Source organism: Solanum tuberosum, unplaced genomic scaffold, assembly GCF_000226075.1.
Source record: "Solanum tuberosum cultivar DM 1-3 516 R44 unplaced genomic scaffold, SolTub_3.0 scf00037, whole genome shotgun sequence".
Lineage (NCBI taxonomy): Eukaryota > Viridiplantae > Streptophyta > Magnoliopsida > Solanales > Solanaceae > Solanum > Solanum tuberosum.
The window spans coordinates 1,596,332-1,623,112 of NW_006238961.1; the positions used below are offsets into that span (position 1 = coordinate 1,596,332).

Here is a 26,781-nt window from a genome sequence, read left to right on the forward strand (position 1 = left end):
TTTTCAAAATTATGTTAAAAAAAAGTACTACAAATCACAATAGCTAACAATTTAAAATATTTTAAAAATCATGTAAAATTTTCAATAACTTCTCAAATTCCATAATATGATATAAATTAAAAAAATAATAATATTATATATATATATATATTGGGCCCCGTGCTGGCACGGGGTCCTATATCTAGTATATATATATATAAATATAGATTAATTGGAGGTATTATAGTAATTTAACATTTAAGTTTGGGAGTTCATGCTTTTAAGGTAGTATAGAATAAATATAGATAGATAGATAGAGATAAAGATATAGATATAGAGATAGATAGATAGATAGATAGATAATATAATAACTATTAATACAAAAACAATAAGTTTAGGCTGTAGCGTTTTAAAAATAAATAAATCGGTAATGATGCTTTGCATTGGCAGACCATTACTATTGCTGGCAGCACAACATTTTTTAAGAAATTTTAATTTAAAATAAAATTAGTATTCCAACAAAATTTAACAAAACAATTAAAATAAGTATCTTAGTATTTGTTAAGAAATTAGTTTAAAAAAATTATGTTTCAATAAAATGATTAAAATGAGCATCTTATTTTTTTTTAAAGAAATTAGTTTAAAACAAAAAATTAATGAAATATTAAAATAAACATCTTATTTTTTTTTGAAAATTAATTGAAAACGAAATTGTATTTCAACAAAATGTAATAAAAAAAATTTAAATTAGTTGGGTAACTTTCTAAATGAAATATCAGTAGTTGAGTGACTTTGTAGGCATAATATTCTTAGTTGAGTAACTTTGAGGTTATAAAAGAGAGTTGAGTGACTTTTGCGAAAGAAACTATTAGTTGATGACTTTCTGTGAGAGAAACTATAAGTTGAGTGACTTTGAGGTTAAAAAAAAAAGTTAAGTGACTTTATGTGAAATAAACTATTAGTTGAGTGACCATCTGAGCTATTAACTAAATTATTATGTATATCATAAAAAAGAATTAGATTTAGCTTGACCGAAGAGATTGTTTACTTATATTTTCAAGTTACCAAATTAGACTTATTATCGACAATTAACTATTGTTTGCCCCCTTTTTTTTTTTTTTTTTTTACATATATTTGCTAAGACGTTTAGAAAAATATATTTGAAGTTGAATAGTTGAAAAAATAATATTTGAATGATGATGTTCGTACCTCAAGGTCAAGAGTCATGTAAGTGATAGACAATATCTGAAAGAGCGGCGAATTCAAAATTTAAAGAATTCGGTTGTATCAAAAACAAAAAAAATAAGGCTCTAAGTTGGATTTGAATCTTAGTTTCACGACTGGTTTCTCTAGCTTATACTAGCAGCTAGTGGTTGTAATGAGCGGGTTGGGTCAAATTTGGGCGGGTTCAAAATGGGTCAACATAAAATGGATAATCATTCTTCCCGCCCATATTTGATATGGGTAAAAATTGATTGGGTAATAAATGGGTTGGATAAAATACTAGTTTACCCATATTTTCATGAATAAATAGTACTTTACTTAAGAATTCAATATGGAGAAAATATTTGTCTTTTTTTAGATGAAAAATATTGAAAATGCTTCATTTAGTTTTATTGTATCATAAAATTAAAAAAAAGGTCCTATAACTTTCAATATAAAATAAATTTATGTAATAACAAGATGAAAATATTTTTAATTTCAAAGTAAATGAATATTTGCATTTTATGACTAAAACATACTTGATGCACTTTAAGCAATGTCAATATATATTTGCTTATTTTACACTATTATTTATTATCCAATATAAAATTAAACAAATAAAAAAATATATAATTATAATTAACAAAAGAAATGTACATATCAAAAACTTCACCTTTTCAATTATAGAGAAGAATAATTAGTTCTATAGAATAACATAAAAAGGAAGAGAAGTTACACTATTTTTAGTGATATCATGAATTTTGAGTGAATAAAAGTTAGAAGCCTAACTCATTTGACTAATTCATATTTTACCCATATTTTTATGGGTTGAATATGGGTATCAACCCATATTATACCCATGTAAAAAATCACTCATCCAACCCATTAAATTATGAGCGGGTTACCAAAATATGGGCTCATTTTGCCGGCATTACTAGCAGCACATGAGCACTTCTATACTCATCATGGGTGCAATGTTAATTACTCCCTCCTATCCCAAATTACTTGTTCATTTTTCCTTTTTTAGTTGTCTCTAATTACTTGTCCATTTTTCCTTTTTTAGTTGTCCCTAATTACTTGTCAATTTTGACAAATCAAGAAAGGACAATTTTTTTTACCTATTGTACCCTCAATTAATTACTTTGAAAAAGGTAAAACTTTTTGAAAAACCTAAATTTTTAATTCACCCACTTCATAATTAATAGGGGTAAAATGGTAAAGTCACTATGTCAATTATTGTTTTCTTAATGTGTATCAATTCAAAAGTGAACAAGTAATTAGGGACAGAGAAAATATATCTTAATTTGTGCAAGTTTCTCAAGATAGATATACATATAATTTTTTTTCAAAGTTAACATGTGCACCTGCACCCGCACATATAAATATGGATCCGCCTCAGGTGATAGTATCATAGAAGGATAATCCAAGCCAAGATAAAGTATTTTATAATGATAGTACCAAATCTTTAACCACAACAAATTATCTTGATGTTAGAGTGTTCCATTAAATATCTGAGCTCATAGAATCAAGAAAAACAAAAAGTTGTATCCCTCCCTAACTACATATTCCTTGCACCAAACAAATGGACTCTCTAAACGCCTATACTTCACAAAAAAAAAAATACATTCTTCTAAATTGGAATTAGGCCAACATAGACTACATTTGCCTAATCTAATTAAATTTTTTTCAACTTGTCTTAGCTTATTTCTTATTCACTTATTTATTTATTTACATATTTTATTATCTTGATCGATCCAATCCACGTGTAGCTATTAGTCCAAGTTCAATTTTATAGACTCGTCGTAAAAGTTGAGCTAGCCATGTACATGTTAAAGTACATTATGCCAAATTAATACTCTCTCTGTACTTATTTACTTTGTCAAATATTTTCTAAATTTGATTTCTCCTTTTACTTGTTATTTTTGACAAATCAAGAAAGGAATTTTTTTCCCCAGTATATCCTCAATTTATTAACATTGAGTTATTGTCTTTGAAAAATGTAGTGAATAAATATGTTTTGGGACCCTATCAATTAATAAGGGGAAAATTGTAAAGTTACTATACTAATCATTATTTTTCTAATAAGTATGTCAAGTCAAAATTTAACTAGTAAAAAGAGACCGAGAGATTACAAGTAATTGACCACTTTAATCTTTCCAAGTACGTGAATAGATTGTCCAAATTTCATAAATAGTGGCATCAACTTCTTACTTTGTCCTTCCTTCTCCCATATATGGAATATACTAACAATGTTATCTAAAAGAATCGGATGAGTTTAATATGTTGTAATTGACTTTTGCACCAATATATCGGATGAGAAAAGTGTTTAAAACGCTCTGAACTTGGCGAGAATCATTAGTTTTGTTGTCGAATTATTGAGAACCTTAAAATACCCCTCAACAATAGGAATAGGTCTAAAAATACCCTTTATCCACCTATTTTGCTAAAAATACTCTTCCACTCACCTTTTTTGACTCACATATACCTAGGAGTGTACACGGTTTGAATCGGTTATTGGTCAAAATCAAAAGCAAATCAATATAACCGATTTTTAAATTCTCAAAACCAAACTAAACCAAATATAATATACATTTATTGGTTTGGCTGTTATCGGTTCCATTTCGGTTTTGTTCGGTTATTAAAGATACACAAAAATAAGAGAAATGATTCATTCAAAATGAGAAAAAAATCATGACAACAATCTATTCAAAACGAAAAATAGTTAGAATGACTAACATTATAGAACTTTTGATCACTAAATTTACTGTGAGTAAAGCTTCAAAATTCACCATTTTGGCCTAGAAGGAAGAGACAATGACAATTCTAATCCCACCCAGAATTGTCATAGACATTCATATACATGAAACTAGTAAGATAAATATTCTCGTTTTGGACATTTTTGCTTTCATAAATAGATTAAAAATAATTTTTGATGAAAACGTATATAAGATCTTCAAAATTGTTTATATAAATAATATATTATGTATGTATAATGATAAAATATATGTATATAATTTGTCGGTTCAGTTCAGTTATTTCTTCAATTTTCTCGAACAAAACCAAACCCAAAACAAATACTATCTGATTTTTGAAATCTAAAACCAAACCAAACCAAGCCCAAAAAAAAATGGTTTATTTAATCGATTTGGTTTGATTTTTTGGTTTGAATCAATTTTTATCCAAACCGTGAACACCCCTACATAGGGGTGTACAAAACCGAACTGAAAACCGAACCAAACCGCAAACCGAGAAAAAAAATCCGACTAGTGGTTGGTTTGACTTGGTTTGGTATTGAAAAATAAAACCCAACTATATTTGGGTTGGTTTGATTTTAACTAAAAAAAACCAACCCGAGACTGAAAAAAAAATCGACTATATTTGGGTTGGTTTGGTTTTAACTAAAAAACACCAACCCGACATTATATATGTAATTTTAAAATTTTATTTTATACATAAAAATATTTACTTTGATATAATTTTTAAATATTTCTTATACTTTTTCATAGTTTTTATCTTTTAATATATTATTTCAAGTTTGAAACTTAGAATTCTGAATGGTCTAATAAAGATTATAGTCCGCAGATGTTGATAATTATAATAAAGCTTAAATCAAAATTAAATTAATACTAATGCAAAAAGAAAATCAATTCAACACTAAGAATGACAATAATATTGAATATTTGTTCTTTGATTTTACATTGGTTTAGATAATTCAAATACATAATCTAATTTCAATTTCCTTTAATATTTAGTCATGTAACTAATACTTATTAAACTTATTTTAGCATAATTTAGTACTTTTAAATTATGATCATTTTTATTATGACTTGTTAATTTGCAATATTTGTTTTATGCGATTTCATTATTATTATTATTTTTTTTGTTGGATATTTTAGTGTCATTACTCATATCATATTTTGTGTTATTTTCTTAAGAAACACCTTAGATAGTTGTATTTTGATAGGACTAAAGAAATATTTGAAGTACAAGTAAATTATATGTTTGTATGAATACTTTACCGAAAAAACCTGAAAAAACTCGAAAAAACCCGAGGTTGAAAAATCCGAGTTTTATTGGTTTGGTTTATAGATTTAAAATCCCGACACAAATGGTTTGGTTTGATAATTGAAAAACTCGAACCAACCCGGTCATGTACACCCCTAGGCCCTACATATACCTTTAAAACTAACAACCTCATCTTTATTTTATTTTTAAATATTATTTAGTACTTATATTTTTTATTGGGTAAAATAAAAATATTTGATGAATATACACAATACAATGTATGTATAACAACAATGGATATTTTTAAAAAACACTTCATATCATGAAATTCAATCGATATATTTATTGTATAAAACAAAGTAAGATTTTTGGAGTTTATCCTAAAATTGAAATGAAAAATGAAGTTTGTTCCAAAGCCAATTATTCTTCACCTCTTAAATTTTGAAGCCTTGGAAGTAGAAATGAGTTATAGATATTTGTATCAGCTTCAAATACAAACATTTATTTTTTTTCTTTCTAAAAATCTATGTTAATTACGTAAAACAAATAATAAGTGTGATGATATAAAATTGGTTCCAATGTCGAAAAAGAATATCACACATATATTGTACTGCTAATAATTATTCACAATAATTTAGTTAAAGATTAGGCTTAGTAATTATACCCACAGTACAACCCGAATTTTAAAAAAGTACAATTATGTAATCATAATTTTTATAATAAATACTCCATTTATTATGTTTAATAGAAATCGTTCGAGCATATTTTAAAAAGAATTTTGTATTAAATTAAAGAATGTAAAAACAAAATTGAACGAACTCTTGACCCCTTGAGACTGAAGATTGTTAATTGAACCAATTGCTGGTCTTTGTGTATTTACTTCAAAGTAAACGATTTAAAAATATGTTATATTGATTAAACAGGTTTTTGCCAACTTTTGGTTTTTTGTTTTTCTTTTTGAAAAAAAAAACGGTTATGGGGCTGGTATATTATTTCGAATAAGATAAATTATAAGGAAAATAATAATTAGCGGAGGTAAGTTATAAGGAACAAATGTCACGATCCAATTCACTGGGTCATATAGGCATCTACTCTAACAACTAGATAGGAGAATCCTCACCCCAAACTTAATCATAACACGCTAAAAATAAATAAAACATAATCTAACATCGTATGTAATTATGAAATTACTATTAACTTGATTCAAAACCCAAAGTTATTTGCAAAGAAACACACTAAAACTCTCCAAAGAATTAGTTTAAAAAGGTACAAGAGAATCTAAGAGTACGCGTTTATAAAAAGAAATGGAACATAACTCCCACCACAAGGAAGGAAGAGTAGAAGATGTCGGAGATCGTCATTATCTTCACCTATGAAACATCATTGAATCTTGCAACTAGATTATGCCAAGTCGCATAGCAAAAGTAGTATCAGTACAAACAACACTTAATGATAGGCATCATCGATTTATCCGAATCCACCACCTAATACAAAGTAGATATTTAGAAGGAAACATGCAATATGAAAGTTACACCACCCCAAATCTTTGCCCCTTTGCTTGTACCATCTCATGTATAATACTCATAAACTAGTACATATAAGTCCCACTTCCTACATCGGTCTGCTGCCAACTCCACCATTAAACATTCAACCCTCTTTCTACGCTAAGTTTTCCAAGCCTACCCTTTATCAAATATATTTTAGACCACTCCAACAAACATATATCGTTCATGTAAGTAAACAACTCCGATCAAGACTCCAGTCACCAATCTGATCTAACTACTACACGAAACATGTTCCATATTATCGCAGAATACATACACATGGTCCTCTCATTTTTCAAGTAACCCGAACCATCCAAGGATCCTCTAAGGCACAACCTATGGTGTTCAACATGCATTTCCGATCTATATAAGAACCACCCATGTATTAAAATCTCAAAGTCCAATTGGTGATAAACATAACATAACATAAATAAGAAACTTGGTCCATTTACGTAACAAACATGAAAGTTCAGTTCTTTCATGAAACCCATACATAAGCTATTAGTGTACTAGTGCGGTACCCCGAATCAATCATTAATAATTCATACCAGACGTAGTATCTGAGTCAACGTTAGTTTTCTATACCGATGTGGTACCTGAGCCAACCATCAATTATATAAGTAGCATGCACGATCATAACCATGAACAGCCAACTTGAAACCACAAGAATGTAGCATTTTCATTGCATGTGATTATTACATGTATTCATTTCACACTAGCCTTCGAGTTTCTCCCATAGGCATCACACAAATAATAATACAAGCAGTTAACATGCATACATTACATACTTTAGAAGATAAACAAACCATCACCTACATATATCAATAACCCAGCACTAGATTCTATTTTGAGTACACATTTATTTTCAAGAATTACCCCTAATCTCATGAATTAATATTCTGCTTTTCCTCAATTACCCCATACCCCAAAAAATTAGCTATAATTTAAAATTTTCATAACACTTAACCTTACAACTAGAACCAAACCACTCCAACAAGGAACTCAAAGTGTGCAATTAAGAACTAGTGAACCACCTCTTAATCATTATATTATCCCGCCTTAATAACAATAAACAACAGACTTTAACCACCCGAACTCCATGCCCGCATGCACTCTCCCGTCAATCTACAAAATATCAAGCAATGAAAACAAGTCTAAACTACGGAGTTAAGAAGGCCTAACCTACCCGTGTGCTAAGAAACTGCGGATGAACTTGACCCTAAGATTTTGGCTCCGTGTGAGCGAGTCGTGATGAATGCATACCAAAAATCGTTGAGTTTTTACCTCCTTTGTGCTGTAATATCTTCCCTCCATTTATCCTATGCTATGATTGTCTTAGAAGAGTTTTTAGAACAATCCAGTCTATTCTCTCCCTAGAAAGTGAGAAAAATAAATAAAAGATAATGTATTACTTGTCATGCCCCGAGCCTACACTCTGGCCGTGGTTGGCACTTGAGAATCATTATTGGTCCCCAAGCGAACCCTTGGCCTGGCTAGCTACTTAGCAGAAGACTTACTCAAGCAAATAAGGAATTTTAATAATGCATAATTAATATCAACTCAATTAAATTTCTAAAAATACTTAATAAAGTATAAGTAATAGTTTTCAAGATCTCAAAACAGAAAGGAACATACTGAGAGATTCATCAACTCTAACTATCTACGAAGCCTCTATTACTCAAGATGGATGTCGGGACAAGACCTACGACACCTCAAGACAACTGAGAACATAAATGTGAAGTCCCCTGAAATCCAAGGAGGCTCACCCAAGCTATCTGAAGTGCAAAGTGATCTTAACGAAAATCTTGTTGATGATCCCGAACACCTGTATCTGCATCACAATAAGATACAGGTCGAATGACATTAATACATTGAATGTACGAGTATGTAATATGTCTGAATAAACAAATAACTGAACTGAATGACTGAAAGCAACTCAATTGAATCAATATATGAACATGAAGTGAAAACCATTCAAGCTTTACCATGAGATATGCAATAAAAATAATATACTTTACTTTGTGGGGAGTTTCTCTAACCGACAACCATTACTATGAGCCTAGCAATGATACAATATTTCAACCACGTTGGAAGAGCCATCCTATACTTTGTCGGGGTATAGGATGATATTGTAACTATGGGTCCATCTAATAGGCCTTCTCAGAGGTATTGAGGAGTCACACAAAGAATCAGTTGTATCTTATCCTACACTGGCAACGTAGTTTATTGAGACTTTTGAGTTATAATAGACTCATACCCAATTCGGTGTCCGATACTACTCCAAAAATAATCAATATCAGTTATGCTCAATCACCGTTTACAAAGGGTTCATGTGATACTAAGCCTGGACAACACTAAGATTCACAAAACAAAGAATCAAAACCTCAACTGTTAAAGAATCGAATTCAATATCAAGAACTACGAATGGATCCTTTTGATGTGACAATTTCAACCTGAATTGATATGTAGGATGTGAGGATGAACTAGTCCAACACCGTGATAAACTTACATACCTGGAAAGAACAAAGGTTCTTGGTGAAAATTGATGGAAACTTCAAGAACTCTTGAACCCTAGCTTTTTCTCCTTTTGGAGCCTTGTTCTAATTCTTCTAAGTGTTAAAGAATGTGAAAAATATTTTAACACTGATTAGAACCTTAATTAGGTGAAGAAAAAAGTGACTTAGGCTTAGAAGGGATGGGAGAAGACCAAACTACCCCTTTAAAAATGGTTGAGGTGCCTTAAAAATAGAGGCTTCACTAAACGAGCATATATTTTTACTCCGAACTCGAAATGAAGCAAACTCGGTGGTGTTGGAAAGAGGACTCAAAGACCTTTAAGTTGAGAGGTAATGGGACACCTAATTCTTTATGTGGTGAAAGATATGATTGTTTGAAGTTGACCTAAGTAGAACTTAGGTCAAACTTAATTGGTAAGGAAGCTTTCAACTCAACTTTGTGCTAGGGGATTCCAGTGACCTTAATTAATATCCAAAATCATTCTCATACTAATGAATTGACCTTAGAATCTAATAATACATAAGAATCACTCGGTACGACTTTATACGCAATTCAAGAATGGTTTGAGTCTTAACTTAGAAATTTTCGAGGTGTAACATTACTAGGGTCTAATTCTTGTCATCCTGCTAGTATGAAGGCGCTACAGTGGCTGATTCCCTCTATGGCGACTAACATCAGCCTAAATCAATTCAAATTTTACCAAATTGTCGCCTACCCCAATTTTTTAATTGGCAATGCATTTTCAAGAATTTTAGGTTTACGCATGAGGTGCCTTATGAATAACGACGAATCAACTCATTACAAATATGTAACGAAAGTGAGTATTTTATTTCATCAAATAAGAAAATAACAAGTTATAGATAATATTTTGAAAATAAAATAAAGACGGGGTTTTTAGTTTCATCCTTGAACTTCGCGAGAATTATTAGTTTCATCCCCGAACTATTGATAGCATTAAAAACATCCCTCTACTTGACTAACTATGTTTTAAAACACTCCTTTTATGTCATGTAATATACCAATGTATATGTCATATCAATAGAAAATTCTATGTATATGTGTGTTAATAACACATTTCTCTATATGACATGAGAGGAGTGTATTTAAGTTCAGTTAGTCAAGTAGAAGGGTGTTTTAAAGATTGTCAATAGTTCGATGGTGAAATTGATAATTCATGCCAAATTCAAAAGTGTTCTAGTAGGTATAACAAATAGGGTTGGTGAGCTAAGCCTTAAACAACAAAAAAAAGAATATTATAAATAATAGATCATACAACTTTACTTTCGCACACACAATCATGTTCCTTGCCCTACCTTATTTTACCATTCCTAATTACCAGTGAGTAATTTTTGAGCATCTTATTAACAGTAAATGTATGTACTAAAGAATAAAAAACACTAATAAGATTAGCTCATTATGAATAGCTCAAAAGAAATTCACTACTTTTACATAAACAAAGAACAATCTCTATGAAAACTACAATTGATTACTAGCTATTTTATTGAAATAATTTATTGAGTGATTTAGTACTCATTACGATCAAGTAAAATCTCATTAACAAAGCCTTGAGATTCACATTAGATGAACCATTTTCCTTCATAGCTTTCTTAGACAAATCCCTCCATTTCTTGGCATTCTTTCTCAATTTTCCCCTTCCTCACCACATTCCGCCGCGATTTCTATACCTCTCAAACTCATTTCTTTCCGCCATACCACCTTCACCAACATTCACTTTGAATCCGTTCTTCCAAATACCTTGAACGAGGATTGCATTATAGACTTGGTCATTCTAGATAGGACACACCACAACGGGCACCCCAAAAGCTATGCTCTCCAAAGTCAAATTTCACAAACAATGAGTCAGAAAATAATCAAGAGAAGGGTGTTTCAGAACTTCCATGTGCAAGCACCAACTCACTATTTTCCCTTGGTTTTACGGTTCATCTTTGAAACTCAACTTTTCTTTGGATTTTCATCAGTTCTTCCTTCCCTTGTCACCCACAAAAATGTCCTCCCACATTTCAACAACCCTTGAAAAAATTTCTCCATCAATTAACTTGATATTTCAGAGTAACTATCAAATGCTATGTAAATAACTAATTCATTAATCATTAAATCTAATAAATCCATATTATGTTTTGAACTAATCTCTATCATATTGACTCCAAAAGAATTAGCTTCAAGAAAAATTGAAGGAATTGAAGACCCAATTCCCACAATAGTCACATTCTTTAAAATCCTCAAAGATCAAATTCCAAATCATCGAAAGTGTTTACAAGAATTCTTGAATTTTCTTCACTATTTAATATCTCAATTTGCCTGTTCTAGACTAAACTGCCCAATTGTTACTCTCCACATCATCAAACACAAAAGAAGGAAAATCAATACAACTTAGTGGTGTCAGTCTTGGTAACTCTATTATTTTATTCTTAGAACTACAATTTTTGAAATAATCAGTAAATCTAGAATTATAATAAATATAAAAAACTATGGCTGGTTGGATCCAAAATACTGTAGATGGGATATTAAATTTTTGGGCCATGAAACCAGATCAATCAATAATAATAGTGTAGATAACATGTGAAAAGGGGAGCTATTTTTTGTATTTGATTGTATTAAATTGAAAATAAATTTTGACCCATGAGACCTTATAGAAGAATGAAAAATCCCTTCTTATAGCACTATTCCCAGGTCAAGGCCACATTAATCCAGCTCTTCAATTTTCCAAGAAATTAATCCATCTCTTCAATGCCTAATTTGATTAATTGTTTGAAAAATTGAAGAGATGGATTAATCTGGCATTGACCTGAGAATAATGCTATAAGAAGGGATTATTCATTATTCTATAGAGTCTCATGACTCAAAATTTATTTTCAATTTAATCCAATCAAATGCAAAAAATAGTTCTTCCTTTTCACATGTGATCTACACTATTATTATGGATAGGGTTGGTTCATTGACTAAACAATTTATATCCCATTATGCTATTTTGGATCCATCCAGCCATAGTTTTTGATATTTATTAATATAAATTTACTAAATTGAATTATTTTAAAAATTGTGATTCTAAGGATATAATAATAGAGTTACCAAGATTGCCACCACTTAGTCCAATTAATTTTCCTTCTTTTGTGTTTGATGATGTGGAGAGTAACAATTGGGAAGTTGAGTCAATGAAGAGGCAGACTAAGATACTGAATAGTGAATAAGCTGTAAGAATTCTTGTGAATCCTTTTGATGATTTAGAATTTTAAAGAATGCGACTATTGTGGGATTGGGCCTTCAATTCCTTCAAATTTTCTTGATGATAATTCTTTTGGAGATGATATGATAGAGATTAGTTCAAAAATTATATGGATTGATTGGTTTTAATGACTAATGGATTAGTTACTTACATTGCATTTGATAGTTACTCTAAGATATCAAGTCAATTGAGGGAGGAGATTGGTCAATAGTAGTTGAAATGTAGGAGGCTATTTTTGTGGATGATAAGGGAAGGGCAAAGCAGAGAAAAGATGCAGGAAAAGTTGAGTTACAAAGAGGAACCGGAAAAACAGGGGAAGATAATAAGTTGGTGCTCACGTGTGAAAGTTTTGAAGCACCATTTTGTTGGTTATTTCCTAACTCACTATGGGTGAAATTCGACTTTGGAGAGCATAGCTTTGGGGTGCTTGTCGTGGTGTATCCGATCTAGAATGATCAAGTTTTTAATGCAAAACTCGTTCAAGATATTTGGAAGAATGGAGTTAGAGTGAATGACGGTGAAGGGGGTAATGGAAAGAGATGGGTTTGAGAGGTGTATAGAGATCGTGTCAGGAGCCGATGATAAAGGAGAAGTATTGAGAAAGAATGCCAAGAAATGGAGGGATTTGGCTAAGGAAGCTACAAAGGAAATGGTTCATCAAATGTGAATCTCAAGGATTTTTCTATTGAGCATTTACTTGGTCGTAATGAGTACTACATCTCTCAATAGATGATTTTTTATTTCTAAGATTCTACTTTTTCTTGGTGATCATTTATACCTTTGATTCTACTTTTATTCTATTTTTGCTGTTTATTCATATCTATTTATCTCTATCTACTTGGCACAAATACAAAATAATTTCACACAACTATAAATTCTACTTATTCATATCTATTGAAGTCTAGAAAAAGTTAAAGAGGAAATTAAGTAAAACGTACTAGCCAAGAGACTTTGAATAGTCAGGTCATACAATTTTTTTTATACTAGTACCACAAATTGGTCCAGAAGTCTAATTACATGTTAATGTCAACCAAGTGCTAAATATGATAGCACATGGACAGCTTCTTGTTCTTTTAACTTTAAAATCAGTCTACAAAAATCAATAACAAAGCAAAAAAATCATTAACTTCTAAAAAGAGAACATAATTAATGATATTAAAAAATAAAAAAAATATCTCTTGCAATAGACCACTTCAAGTGACAAAGAAGTAAAAATACACACTTTCACTTCTTTTTTCATTCTCTTTGGTTCTTCTTCACTTCGTCTCACTCTTCAAATTTCTCTTTTACAAATTCAAATTAGGGGTGGGCATAAATATCGGAAAACCGAAAAATCGAATCGAATCGAACTAATTCGGTTCTTCTGTTTTTCGGTTCGGTGTCGGTGTTATTTTTTTTGAATTTCGGTTCTTCGGTTTTGTGTTCGGTGTAAGGGTCTTAAAATTTCGGTGCACCAAAAAACCAAACTTTTATTTAAAAAAATTAAAAATTAAAAAATATATATATGTGCATTCTCTTAACTAAAAATTAAAAATTCAATCAACAATTAAATCATTCATGAACAAATCAAAGTAACACCAAATGTACAATTCAATAGTTAACTTGAAATATTAATTTTCCAAGAGAAACTCAAACATATTTCTACCAATGTACATTATGTAAAGGAACCATCTTCATACTTGTTTTCTCAATAAATTGTTGGAGGCACAATGTTTTTGATAAAGACAAAAATAGTCTTTTAGTTAGCACAATAAGTGTTCCACGGTATTACGCATCATTCCTTAACATAGTTTTAAATTTCTAAGTATCTTATACTTTATCCTTATTTTATTTTTCATTCACACCGAAAAACCAATTTAAAAACACTGAACTAAATCGAACCGAAGTAGAAAAACCGAACCGAACCGAACCGAATTAGTTTGGTTTAATATACGGTGCACACTTTTCTAAAATCAAAAATCAAACCGAATAACCGAACGCCCACCCCTAATTCAAATCACAAAATTTACAAAATAAACCTTAATTTTCCAATTACTTTATAGGCTACATTTTCCCAATATATTGGTTCAAAAATCTCTTTAAGAAGAAGAAAAGGAATGAAATGAAAATTAATTTTAATTTATTAGATTAAAGAGAGAATGCACACCTGAAATTTTAGTTGTATAATTGAAAATATTTTAAAATTAGTATTTGTAAAATATTGAATACTGATAAGCATTCATTTATGCAAGTGGATAAGTCGTAAATTTATGTATCATTAACCAGGTTAGATAAATATCATCTCTAGTCAAACTTATTTCTCACACGTAAAAGTAAGATTTTGCAATGTGTTAAAAATCGACACTTGCAAGACTAAGATAAATTATACTTAATAATAAATATTGGGAAGTAGGAAAACATATAAAGTAGTTTTGATGATTAATAAAGTGAACACGGTTCACTACTTGTTGTCTTATGTGTACTCTATTAGGTGAATCGGATTCCTAGACGTGAATGCGGACAACTTGTATAAATATGAGAGATTGCGGCAAAGAAGAAAAATATTAAAGTGCAGAAATAAAAGAGCAAAAATAATAATAAAGAAATAGCTGAAACAAAGGAAAAAAATAAAGAAGTAGCAATTCAAGTTGTAGAAGGAAAGAAGTAAATATAAACAAGTCCTAGGCAATAAAGGAAAGAGGCAGACAAGTTCAATAAGGAAAATGATTAGTTTTCCGGGGAAACAAATTCCTTTCCTTGTAGAAGTTGATAAAGGCAAAACAAATTCTATAAAAGGTTCAAGCCAAACAAAGAAAAAACGGTCTTTGCATAACACAAATTGAAAGAATTTTCCAGCAAAGGCAGAGTGCCTATTGCATATTCACAAAAGTCATCATCTTGAGAGCAATAGCCATTGGAACAAATGGGTGGGTGAGTTGAGCCTTAAACAACAAAAATAGAATATTATAAATAATAGACCATACAACTTTACTTTCGCCCACACAATTATGTTCCTTTCCCTTTCTTATTACTATTCCTAATTACCAGTGAGTAATTTTTGAAAATCTCATTAACGGTAAATGTGTGTACTAAAGAAGAAAATAAACTAATAAGATCATCTCATTTTGAATAGTTCAAAAGAAATTCATTACTTTTTCAGAAGTAGAGAACAATCTTTATGAAAACTACAATTTATTACCCCATCTGTCTCATTTTATGTGAGGTAGTTTGACTCGGCACGGAAGTTTTAAAAAAGAAAGGAAGACTTTTTAAAATTTGTGGTCCAAAATGAATGATAGAAATTTGTGTGGATGTAAATCATTTCATTAAGGATAAAATAGACATTTTTACAGTTAAATTGTTACTTAATATAGAAATGTGTCATTCTTTTTGGGACTGACTAAAAAGGAAAGTAAGTCACATAAATTGGGACAGAGAGAGTACTAGCTATTTATTGAGATGATATATTGAGTGATTTAGTATTCATTACAACCAAGTAAAAGCTCCTTAGAAAAATCCTTGAGATTCACATCTGATGAACTATTTTCCTTCATAGTTTTCTTAGCCAAATCCCTCCATTTCTTGACGTTCTTTATCAATTCTTCCCATTCCTCACCGTATCCCGTTGTGATCTCTATACACCTCTCGAACTCTTCTCTTTCTACGATACCACATTCACTGGCATTTACTCTGACACCATTCTTCCAAACACCTTGAACGAGCATTGTATTACAAACTTGATCATTCTAGATCTGACACGCCACAACGGGTACCCTAGAAGCTATGCCCTCCAGAGTCAAATTCCACAAACTGTGAGTCAGAAAATAATCAACAGAACGGTGTTTAAGAAACTTGCACGAGTGAGCACCAACTCAATATTGTCCCCTCCTTTTTCAGTTCTTCTTTGCAACCCAACTTTTCCTTCAGCTTTTCATCATTTTACCCTTCCCTTATCACCAACAAAAATGGCCTCCCACATTTCAACAACCCTTGACCAATCTCTTTCATCAATTGACTTGATATCTCAGAGTAACTACAAATGCTATGTAAATAACTAATCTACTAGTCATTAAATTCAATCAATCCCTATTATTTTTTGAACTAATCTCTATAATATCAGCTCCAAAAGACTTATCATCAAGCAAATTTGAAGAGATTGAAGGCACAATCACAATAGTCACATTCTTTAAAATCCTCGAAGTATCAAATTTCAAATCATCGAAAGCGTTCACAAGAATTTTTGGATTTCTTCACTATTTAGTATCTCAATTTGCCACTTCTAGACTAAACTGTCCAATAGTTACCCTTCACATCATCAAACATAAAAGAAGGAAAATCAATAGGACTTAGAACTGTAAATCTTTGTAACTCTATTATTTTATCCAGAATCACAATTCTTGAAATAATTAGAAAATCTAAAATAATAAATATAAAAAACTATGGCTGGTTGGATTCAAAATAGTGTAGATGAGATATTAATTTTTTTTCTCCACTAGACAAGCCCAATCCAAAATAATAGTGTAGATAACATATAAAAAGGGGAACTATTTTTTGCATTTGATTGGATTAAATTGAAAATGCAAAACATAATTCTCTCTTTTCACATGTCATCTACACTATTATTATGGATTGAGCTGTTTAAGTGGGCAAAAAAGTTTAATATCCCATCTACACTGTTTTGGATCCAACCAACTATTTTTTTTTATATATATTACTATAATTTTTTCGATTATTCTGATTATTTCAAGAATTGTGATTCTAAGAATAAAATAACAGAGTTACAAAGATATCCACCATTTAGTCTAATTGATTTTATTCTTTTGTATTTGATGATGTGGAGAGTAACAACTGACCAGTTGAGTCTATGAAGAGGCAAACTATGATATTGAATAGTGAACAAAATCCAAGAATTATTACTTTTAATGACTTGGAATTTGATTCTTTGATTGGGCCTTCAATTCCTTCAATTTTTCTTGATGATAATTCTTTTGGAGATGATATGATAAAAGATTAGTTCAAACATTATATGGATTGATTGGATTTAATGACTAATGGGTTAGTTACTTACATTGCATTTGGTAGTTACTTTGAGATATCAAGTCAGTTGATGGAGTAGATTGGTCAAGGGTTGTTGAAATGTGGGAGACCATTTTTGTGGGTGATAAGGGAAAGCAAAATCGGAGAAAAAGATGAAGGAAAAGTTGAGTTGCAAAGACGAACTGGAAAAGCAGGGAAAGATACTGAGTTGGTACTCGCGAGTGGAAGTTTTGGAACACCCTTCTATTGGTTATTTCCTAACTCACTTTTAAAGAGAGAAGGATTTTGGAGAAAGCTATATTTTTGTATATTACATTAACAATCTTTAAATACATAAGGAGAAGTAGAGATTGCTACAATACAAAGGAAACTAAATAAAAAGAATCAGAAGATTACATGAAATAAGGGATACAAACAAGATATGGAAGATCTAAAAGATTGCAAAATCAGAAAGAGTAAAGAGAACACATCCTGGGATTGTCTTTCCTTATTATTCCCCTGCAAGATAGGTGGTGGTTCAACAACACCTATCTTGGATCGATGAGAGAGGAAACTAGAAGCATGTATAATCTTCGTAAGAGAGTCAGCTAGCTGCAAAGAGGATGAAACATGACGGACAGTAAGAGACTTATCTTGAACCAGCTCCCGAACAAAGTGATAATCCAAGTTAAGATGCTTCATACGTGTGTGGAAAGATAGACTTTGGCAGAGAAAAGTGGCACCAAGGTTGTCACAACAAATGGTTGGAGTGTTTGGAATGGAGAAACGGAGCTCTTTGAGAAGATTGACAATCCAAATTGTTTCTGCAGTAGCATTGCCAATGGCTTTGTACTCAGCTTTAGTAGAGGAGCGAGCTACTGTGCGTTGCTTCTTAGACGACCAACTGATAGGAGAGCCGCCATGTAAGACAACATATTCACCAGTAGAGCATCGCTCATCAGGATTGCCACCCCAATCAGAATCTAAATAAGTGATTAGGTTTAAAGGTGCAACTGGTCGAATGAGTAAACAGAGGTGATTGGTACCTTTTAGATACCGCAAGACCCTTTTTTGCAGCTTGCAAATGTTGATATGAGGGTTTGTGCATGAATTGAGATAAGCGATTGACAACAAAGGAAATGACGGGCCTTGTGATAGATAGATATTGAAGAGAGCCAATGAGCTTCCTGTAGATTTTACAATCAGTAGGCGGAGATCCATCATCTAGTTTCAAAATAGCTGAGGAAGCAAGAGGAGTACAGACTCCCTTGGCCTCCATCATGTTGAAGCACTGGAGGAGATCGGTAATATACTTCTTTTGAGAGAGATACAGACTGGTGGATTGGCGACAAACTTCAACACCGAGGAAGTATGTCAAATAAGATAAGTCCTTGAGAGAAAAATGACGAGCCAATGCATCATTAACCTGGTAAAGCTTGGACTTTGAAGATCCTGTGAGTATGCTATCATCCATACATAGGAGAAGAAATACAATAGAGTATGTGCCACGAAGAATGAATAGAGAAGGATTTGATTGTGATCATACAAAACCAATAGAAGCAATAAAGTTCTTGAACTCTGTATACCATGCACGAGGAGCTTGACGGAGTCCATAAATTGCTTTGTGAATTTTGCACACATGATCAAAATAGCTTTTATTAGTGAACCCAGGCGGTTGATCCATATAAACTTCTTCAACTAGTTCCTTGAAGGAAAGCATTATTTACATCGAGTTGATAGAGAGGCCGGTTAAAGTATACAACAAATGTCAGTACGAGATGAATTGTAGTTGGCTTGACCACTGGGCTGAAAGTAGAAGTAAGGTCAACACCTGGCCGTTGATGAAAACCCTTGGCTACCAATCTTCCTTTGTATCTATCTATTGAGCCATCTTGTTTGTGTTTAATTTGAAAAACCCACTTGCAACCAATTATATTCTATGTTTGAGATTTAGATACTAAAATCCAAGTATTGTTTATAACAAGAGGGGCAATCTCCTCACACATTGCATCACGTTAAAGAGCATGTTGAACTTCCTATTTGTAAGTTTGGGGAACCACTGTTGTGTCAGTAGAAACAACCAAAGCAGAGTAGTCCGTAGGCTTTTTGGGCTTAAAAATATTATACTGAGAGCGGGTAGCAACACGAGTAGGTGGTTGACAGGGAGTAGAACTTGTTGCAAAGGAGAGGCAGAAACATCTTCACTCAAGGCAGGAACAGTCGCAGATGATGAGGGGCTAGTCTCTTCATTGTGGGTACCAGAAGGAGATGTGGAATGTGAATGCGTTTGCAATGGGGATGAAGAAGATAATGGTGGCGTGTTCTCCGTCGGTAAAACATGAGATGACATAGGAACTAATGGAACATTTGTTAGAGACACGGGAGGAGATATGGTTTCAGGACGACATGGGTGGTTGGTGGTTGAGTTATCAAGCCATGAATGTGTTCCTTGTGGTGTAACCTGAGGTAGCCCATGAGGAATAGATTCAAAAGGAAAACTCTTTTCCTGGAATATTACATCACGAGAGAGAAATATTTTGGAAGTAGATGGATCAAGGCATTGGTAACAATGGTGGGTGACATAGTAACCAAGAAAGACACAATGGCGAGATTTTGGTTTCAGTTTATGGTTATTATAGGGTTTTAACCTGGGATAACATACGAAACCAAAGGTACGAAGAGAGGAATAATTGGGGTTGACATGAAGAGGGCTTCAAATGGAGGCTTTCCTTGAAGGATAGGTGTGGGCATACGGTTGATGAGGTACACTACAGTTTGACAAGAATAAGACTAGTATTGAAGAGTCATAAAGGCTTGATGTAGTAAAGTTAAAGTTGTCTCCATTATATGTCAATGGCGACGTTCAGCAGTACCAACTCGCTGGGGTGTATAAGGGGTGAAAACAGATGTTGGATGCCCATGTTAGCCAACATCTTAGTTTAGCCTTCGTACTCACCACCACCATCTGAATATATAGTGAGAATTTTTGAGTTAAAATACCTTTCGACCAAGAGTTTGAAATTAAGGAATATGGAAGTTACATTAGATTTGTGCTTGAGTGGGAAAAGCCATATATATTTTGTAAAATGGTCAACAAATATGACATAGAAGCGAGTACCATTGTGAGAAGGAATGGGAGACGGTCCCCATACATCAGTATATAAAAGTTCTAATGGACGAGAGCCGGTTAAGGTGGATGTAGAAAAAGGTAAACGATGACTTTTATTGCAAAGACAAGAATTACAGCTCTCTTGAGAGGAGGAAGAAACAACTAACTTATATCTAGAAACAATGGAATTAAGAACTTTATGATGTGGGTGACCAAGACGACAATGCCAAAGTGTACGAGATGAGAGATTTGCAGCAGTGGTGAAGTAGGTAGTTGGAGTTGGAGAAGAGCCAGTCCACTCATAAATATGCGTACTATTCGGGCCTTGAGCCAGACGTGCTTGTGTTCTCAAATCCTTCACAACAAAAAAGTAGGGAAAAATTCAATAGAAGTTTTATTTTGCTCACAAAACAGAGGAACAAAAATAATATTGCGATGAATAGTTGGAGCGCATAAAACATCTTTTAGAAAAAAAGTACGAGAGGAAGTGGGGAGAGTAGTATGGCCTGTGTGGGTTATTTTAATACCGTTACCATCACCAACTATAACATCATCCCTCCCTGTGTACTCAGAGTAAGACTGCAGATTCTGAGTATGTGAGGTAATGTGGTGTGATGCACCAGTATCCATGACCCAATCTGGATTGGTTGATCCAGTAGTCGATGGAAAATTAGCTTGTTGCTCATCCATATTGTGACTCCAAGAGCGGCAAACACGAGCAATATGTCCATATTTGTCACACAGTTGGCATTGAACTCGAGCTCTATTGTTGGAGTTTCGAGAGCGCCAATTATTATTGGAATTTTGCTGATTGTTGTTTCTCCCCGAATTGGGGTTGTTTTGATGGCCTGACCAGTTACCACCAGATTGGTTGGTTCGATTGTTGTTCTGGTGTTGATTATTTCAAGAATTGTGATTCTAAGAATAAAATAACAGAGTTACAAAGATATCCACCATTTAGTCTAATTGATTTTATTCTTTTGTATTTGATGATGTGGAGAGTAACAACTGACCAGTTGAGTCTATGAAGAGGCAAACTATGATATTGAATAGTGAACAAAATCCAAGAATTATTACTTTTAATGACTTGGAATTTGATTCTTTGATTGGGCCTTCAATTCCTTCAATTTTTCTTGATGATAATTCTTTTGGAGATGATATGATAAAAGATTAGTTCAAACATTATATGGATTGATTGGATTTAATGACTAATGGGTTAGTTACTTACATTGCATTTGGTAGTTACTTTGAGATATCAAGTCAGTTGATGGAGTAGATTGGTCAAGGGTTGTTGAAATGTGGGAGACCATTTTTGTGGGTGATAAGGGAAAGCAAAATCGGAGAAAAAGATGAAGGAAAAGTTGAGTTGCAAAGACGAACTGGAAAAGCAGGGAAAGATACTGAGTTGGTACTCGCGAGTGGAAGTTTTGGAACACCCTTCTATTGGTTATTTCCTAACTCACTTTTAAAGAGAGAAGGATTTTGGAGAAAGCTATATTTTTGTATATTACATTAACCATCTTTAAATACATAAGGAGGAGCAGAGATTGCTACAATACAAAGGAAACTAAATAAAAAGAATTAGAAGATTACATGAAATAAGGGATACAAACAAGATATGGAAGATCTAAAAGATTGCAAAATCAGAAAGAGTAAAGAGAACACATCCTGGGATTATCTTTCCTTATTAACTATGAGTGAAATTTAACTTGAAGTTGTATTACAAATTTGTGGAATTTTTTTATAATTTACCTGTTCCCTAATTGATTATTTCACTTTCAAAGTTACATTAAAATAAGTACTCAAGCATGAAAATTACACGAAATACTTTTTTAGAAAAAATATAACCAAATTTAACCTCATCTTCAAATCTATCTTCATAAATTTCCAATAAAAATATTTGGAATCTATGGCAAACCACCTACTGCTTTCTCCGTCCTAATTCAAGTGTTTAACTTCTCTTTTTTGATTTGTCCTAAGAAAAAGTGTCTCTATCTACTTAGTAAGTTTTTTTAATTTCAACACTCTATATAGTATATGTAAAATCACTAGATTTAAACAATGCACACATTTTTAATTTAAGATCATAAAATTAAAAGTTGATTTTATTTTTAACATTTCATATCAGGTCAAATTATATATATATATATATATATATATATATATATATATATTCTAAATAGTTCCCACGGAACGTGTACGTGGTTATTGTATATCCTCTATTTTTAATACTCTCTTTGTCCTTATTTATATAACTCACTTTCATTTTTAATCAATATAAAAAACAATGATATAATTCTCTATTTAGTAATAATTTAATTTTAAAATACTCATTTTATCCTTAATGAAATTATTTATAGTCTCACCAAACTATTATATTGGACGAAAGGTTTTATGTGAAGGTCGAAATATGACTTTTGTATACAAAAGTGCACACTATCTGGCATCAGAGAAAGATATATCACTAAAACAATTGTACTTGAAATGATGAATGAAAAGGCATTTTAATTAGTTAGTGTGCGTACCTTATCACATGAATATTGTAGCATGGCAGTTGCGTCGGTGCTCCGGCCGGTGAATAATGTATCATCACGTATACTCGCACTCATTTCCGCATTTACATAACTAGTGTATGTAATCAAGATCTTCAGTTCCTGCTCAAATATAAATACCTTCTAGCAAAATTCAATAGAAATACACTAATATGAAAAGATAAATAAAGCACAAATACAAAATAATTTCACACAACTAAAAATTCTACATATTCATATCTATAGTAGTAGAATCAAAGGTATAAATGATAACCAAGAAAAAGTTAGAGGAAATTAAGTAAAATTAACTAGCCAAGAGACTCAGTATGCTCTCATAATGTTGCAAGTTATGTCATGTGGAATTTTTTATGCTAGTACCACAAATCGGTCCAAAAGTGTAATTACATGTTAATGTCAATCAAGTGCTAAATATAATAACAAGGGGACAACTTCTTGTTCTTTTAGCTTTCAAATCAGTCGAGAAAAAGTAATATTAAAGCAAATGAAACATTGACTTCTAAACTGAGAACATAACTAATGATATTAACAAATAAAAAAAAGTTGTTAAACTCAACTTGATTCAGCTTAGATTAAAGCTTGATGAACTCTATTAATGGAGAATTCTTCAATATAGAGAGAGAGAAATTGGAAACAGTTTTTCAGATCTCATTATCATGAAGTGAATCAAGGAGTCATATAGATCTTCTCTTTATACAAGAGAGAAGGAAAAATATCTAGCCTAACTAACTTGAATCCTGCAACTATACACAACTGGATATAATGAGATAAAATATCTAATTATCTAACTAACTCATAACCGACTATAGCTAACTTGTAAGCAGTGTGAATAGTGTCAACACTCCCCCCCTCGAGTTGGAGGTAATGCAATCACATGCAACTTGGATAGAACAGTGCAATGTTTAACCCTAGTGAGTGCTTTGGTGAGGATGTCAGTGCCAACATGGTGTAGGGTGATTAGTCCTTCTGAAGTTTAGTTCTATCAAAGTGACAGTCTATCTCGATATGCTTTGTACGCTCATGGAAGACGGGATTTCTGGCAATGTGTAAAGCGGATTGACTATCACAAAATACGTGGAAAAGACCGGTAATGAGTGTAAGTTCATCAAATAAAATGTGCAACCAAAACAATTCACCAACTACCTTTCTAAGTGACCTATGCTCCGCCTTAGCTGAAAATAGAGAGATAGTTTCTTGCTTCTTGGATTTCCAGCTTACAAGACTGTTGCCAACTTAATAGAGTAGTCATCTGAGTTGGACATGAACATTCCCAAGGTGGGATCCTATTTCTTCTTGGACAAGGAGAGCAAACGCTTGTCCCATAGATGGAAAAGGATTCATCGTGAGCATGCTTTCATGAATGATTGTATAAGCTTCATTCAGGTCCATGACAAATTGAATAAGTCTCCTATTCTATTCAACTTTATGCATGGTGTCCTTGGCACCACAAGTGCAGAGACAACTGCAATTGCTCTTCACAAACAGGGTGCTGAGCTCTTTCCTGAGCTTCTTCATCCTTGTATAGTAGGAAGTAATGTCCAGATTACCCTACCCAAGGTTGTTAATCTCCATTTGAATCAGATATAGCTTGACCCCATTAGTTTGATCATATCGATCCTGCAACTCACTCCACAATTCCAATAAATTGAATATGTATTCAACACTATCCACAATTTACTTGTTGAGGGAATTCAAGATCCAGGAAGTCACCATGGCATCACATCGATCCCACTGGCGACAATCAACAGACGTTTGAGCTGGTTTCTTACATTCCCATTGATGAACCCCAATTTGTTCTTTACGATGAGTGAGCGTAACACACCCCTCTTCCATGAGAGAAATCCAACTCCATTAAGTGGAACATGAACTAACACTGTACCGGCACTCTCAGACGTATGGATGTACAAAGGACTTCCAAATATTGAAGGTTAGGGAAAATGAAGCAAATGAACCAGTGGTTTGATTAACAGTTTCAACCATGACGAGAATAGATCAAGTAATAGGAATAGAATAGCTAAAAGCAGAGAGAGAGATTTGAATAGGAAAAAATGCGTAGAGTGAGAGAGAAATTGAACTCGAACGATATGAGATGCAAAGAGATTGAGAAAAAATATTGGACCAAAATGAAATTTGGATGAAAAGAGACCTTCTATGGCTCTGATACCATGTTAAACTCAGCTTGTTTCAGCTTGAATTAAAGCATGATGAACTCCATTAATGGAGAATTCTATAATATAAAAAGAGAGCAATTGGGAACTGCTTTTGAGATCTCATTATCGTGAAGTGAATCAAGGAGTCATACAAATCATTTATTTATACAAGAGAGAAGGAAAAATATCTAGCCTAACATATTTGAATCTTTTAACTATACACAGCTGGAAATAATGAGATTAAATATCTAATTATCTAACTAACTCATAACCGACTATAGCTAACTTATAATCAATGTAAATAGTCTCAAAAAAAGCATCTCTTGCAACATACCATTTCAAGTAACAAAGAAGCAAAAATAGACCCTTCACTTCTTTTTTCATTATCTTCCGTTCTTCTTCACTTCCTCTCGCTCTTCAAATTTCTCTTTTGTAAAGTCAAATTAAAAAAATTAAAAAACATAAACCTTAATTTCTCAAATACTTTATAGGCTTCATTTTCCCAATATATGGGTTCAAATATCTCTTTAAGAAGAAGAAAAGGAAGGAAATGAGAAATATTTTTTATTCTTTACATCAAAGAAAGAATACAAACTTGAAATTTTAGTTTTAGAATTGAAAATATTTCAAAATTAGTATTTTTAAAATATTGAATTATGATAAGCATTCATTTTAAGTAAGTAGATAAGTCGTATATACATGTATCAATAACCAGGTTAGATAAATATCATCTCTGGTCAAACTTCTTTCTCACACGAAAAAAGTAAGGATTTGTGTAAAATATGTTAAAAACCAATACTTACAAGACTAAGGTAAATTATACTTAATAAAAAATGATCTAATTAATCACTAATTAATAAAGAGGAAGTAGATTTTGCTAACTCACAAATCAAATAGGAGACTAAATGAAATAAAATAGAAGCATACCATACTAAGGAGCATGTAAACGAAATCCAATATAAATGTTAAAATTTAGAAAAAATCTCCACATAATAAGGAGCAATGCCACAGATCCAACTGCAAAGAACGATCGATAGCCCTGTATGAAATAATCATTCCAGTACCTGGACAAGATAAAGAGAAAAAAAATTTAGTCTTGCACATTGACAACAAACAGTTAGCCAAAATCAATTATTAAAGATTTCAATTTTATCCCAAAATATAGCCAACAACTATCCTTACTAGTGAAGAACAATCATTCTTTTATTGCAACCATATCTAAGGTTGTTTAAATAACCCAATGTACTCTATAGCTAAATTAATATACACAACTAATTGAATAAACTACAATAAACTAAATTCTACTTTTCTACGGTGTAAATAAAGTCTAACTTTTTAATCATACATTATTTTTCAAATCCCTGATGTGGGTTAAATTTATATATATATTAGTATTAAAAATAGATGTGAAAATTATACAATAATTAATCATACGCATATAAATATCTAATAGAGAACAACAGAAAGAATTAAAAATTTGACAAAT

General features: G+C 32.0%; 4 pseudogenes; 2 read left to right on the forward strand and 2 right to left on the reverse strand.

Moving 5' to 3' along the window:
* Positions 1-11,300: 11,300 nt before the first annotated feature.
* On the reverse strand, positions 11,301-12,228 carry LOC102586776 (UDP-glycosyltransferase 75B1-like; annotated as a pseudogene).
* Position 12,229: 1 nt separating this feature from the next.
* On the forward strand, positions 12,230-13,221 carry LOC102587121 (crocetin glucosyltransferase, chloroplastic-like; annotated as a pseudogene).
* Positions 13,222-15,947: 2,726 nt separating this feature from the next.
* On the reverse strand, positions 15,948-17,028 carry LOC102587451 (crocetin glucosyltransferase, chloroplastic-like; annotated as a pseudogene).
* Positions 17,029-17,074: 46 nt separating this feature from the next.
* On the forward strand, positions 17,075-17,780 carry LOC102587780 (crocetin glucosyltransferase, chloroplastic-like; annotated as a pseudogene).
* The last annotated feature ends 9,001 nt before the right edge of the window (positions 17,781-26,781 follow it).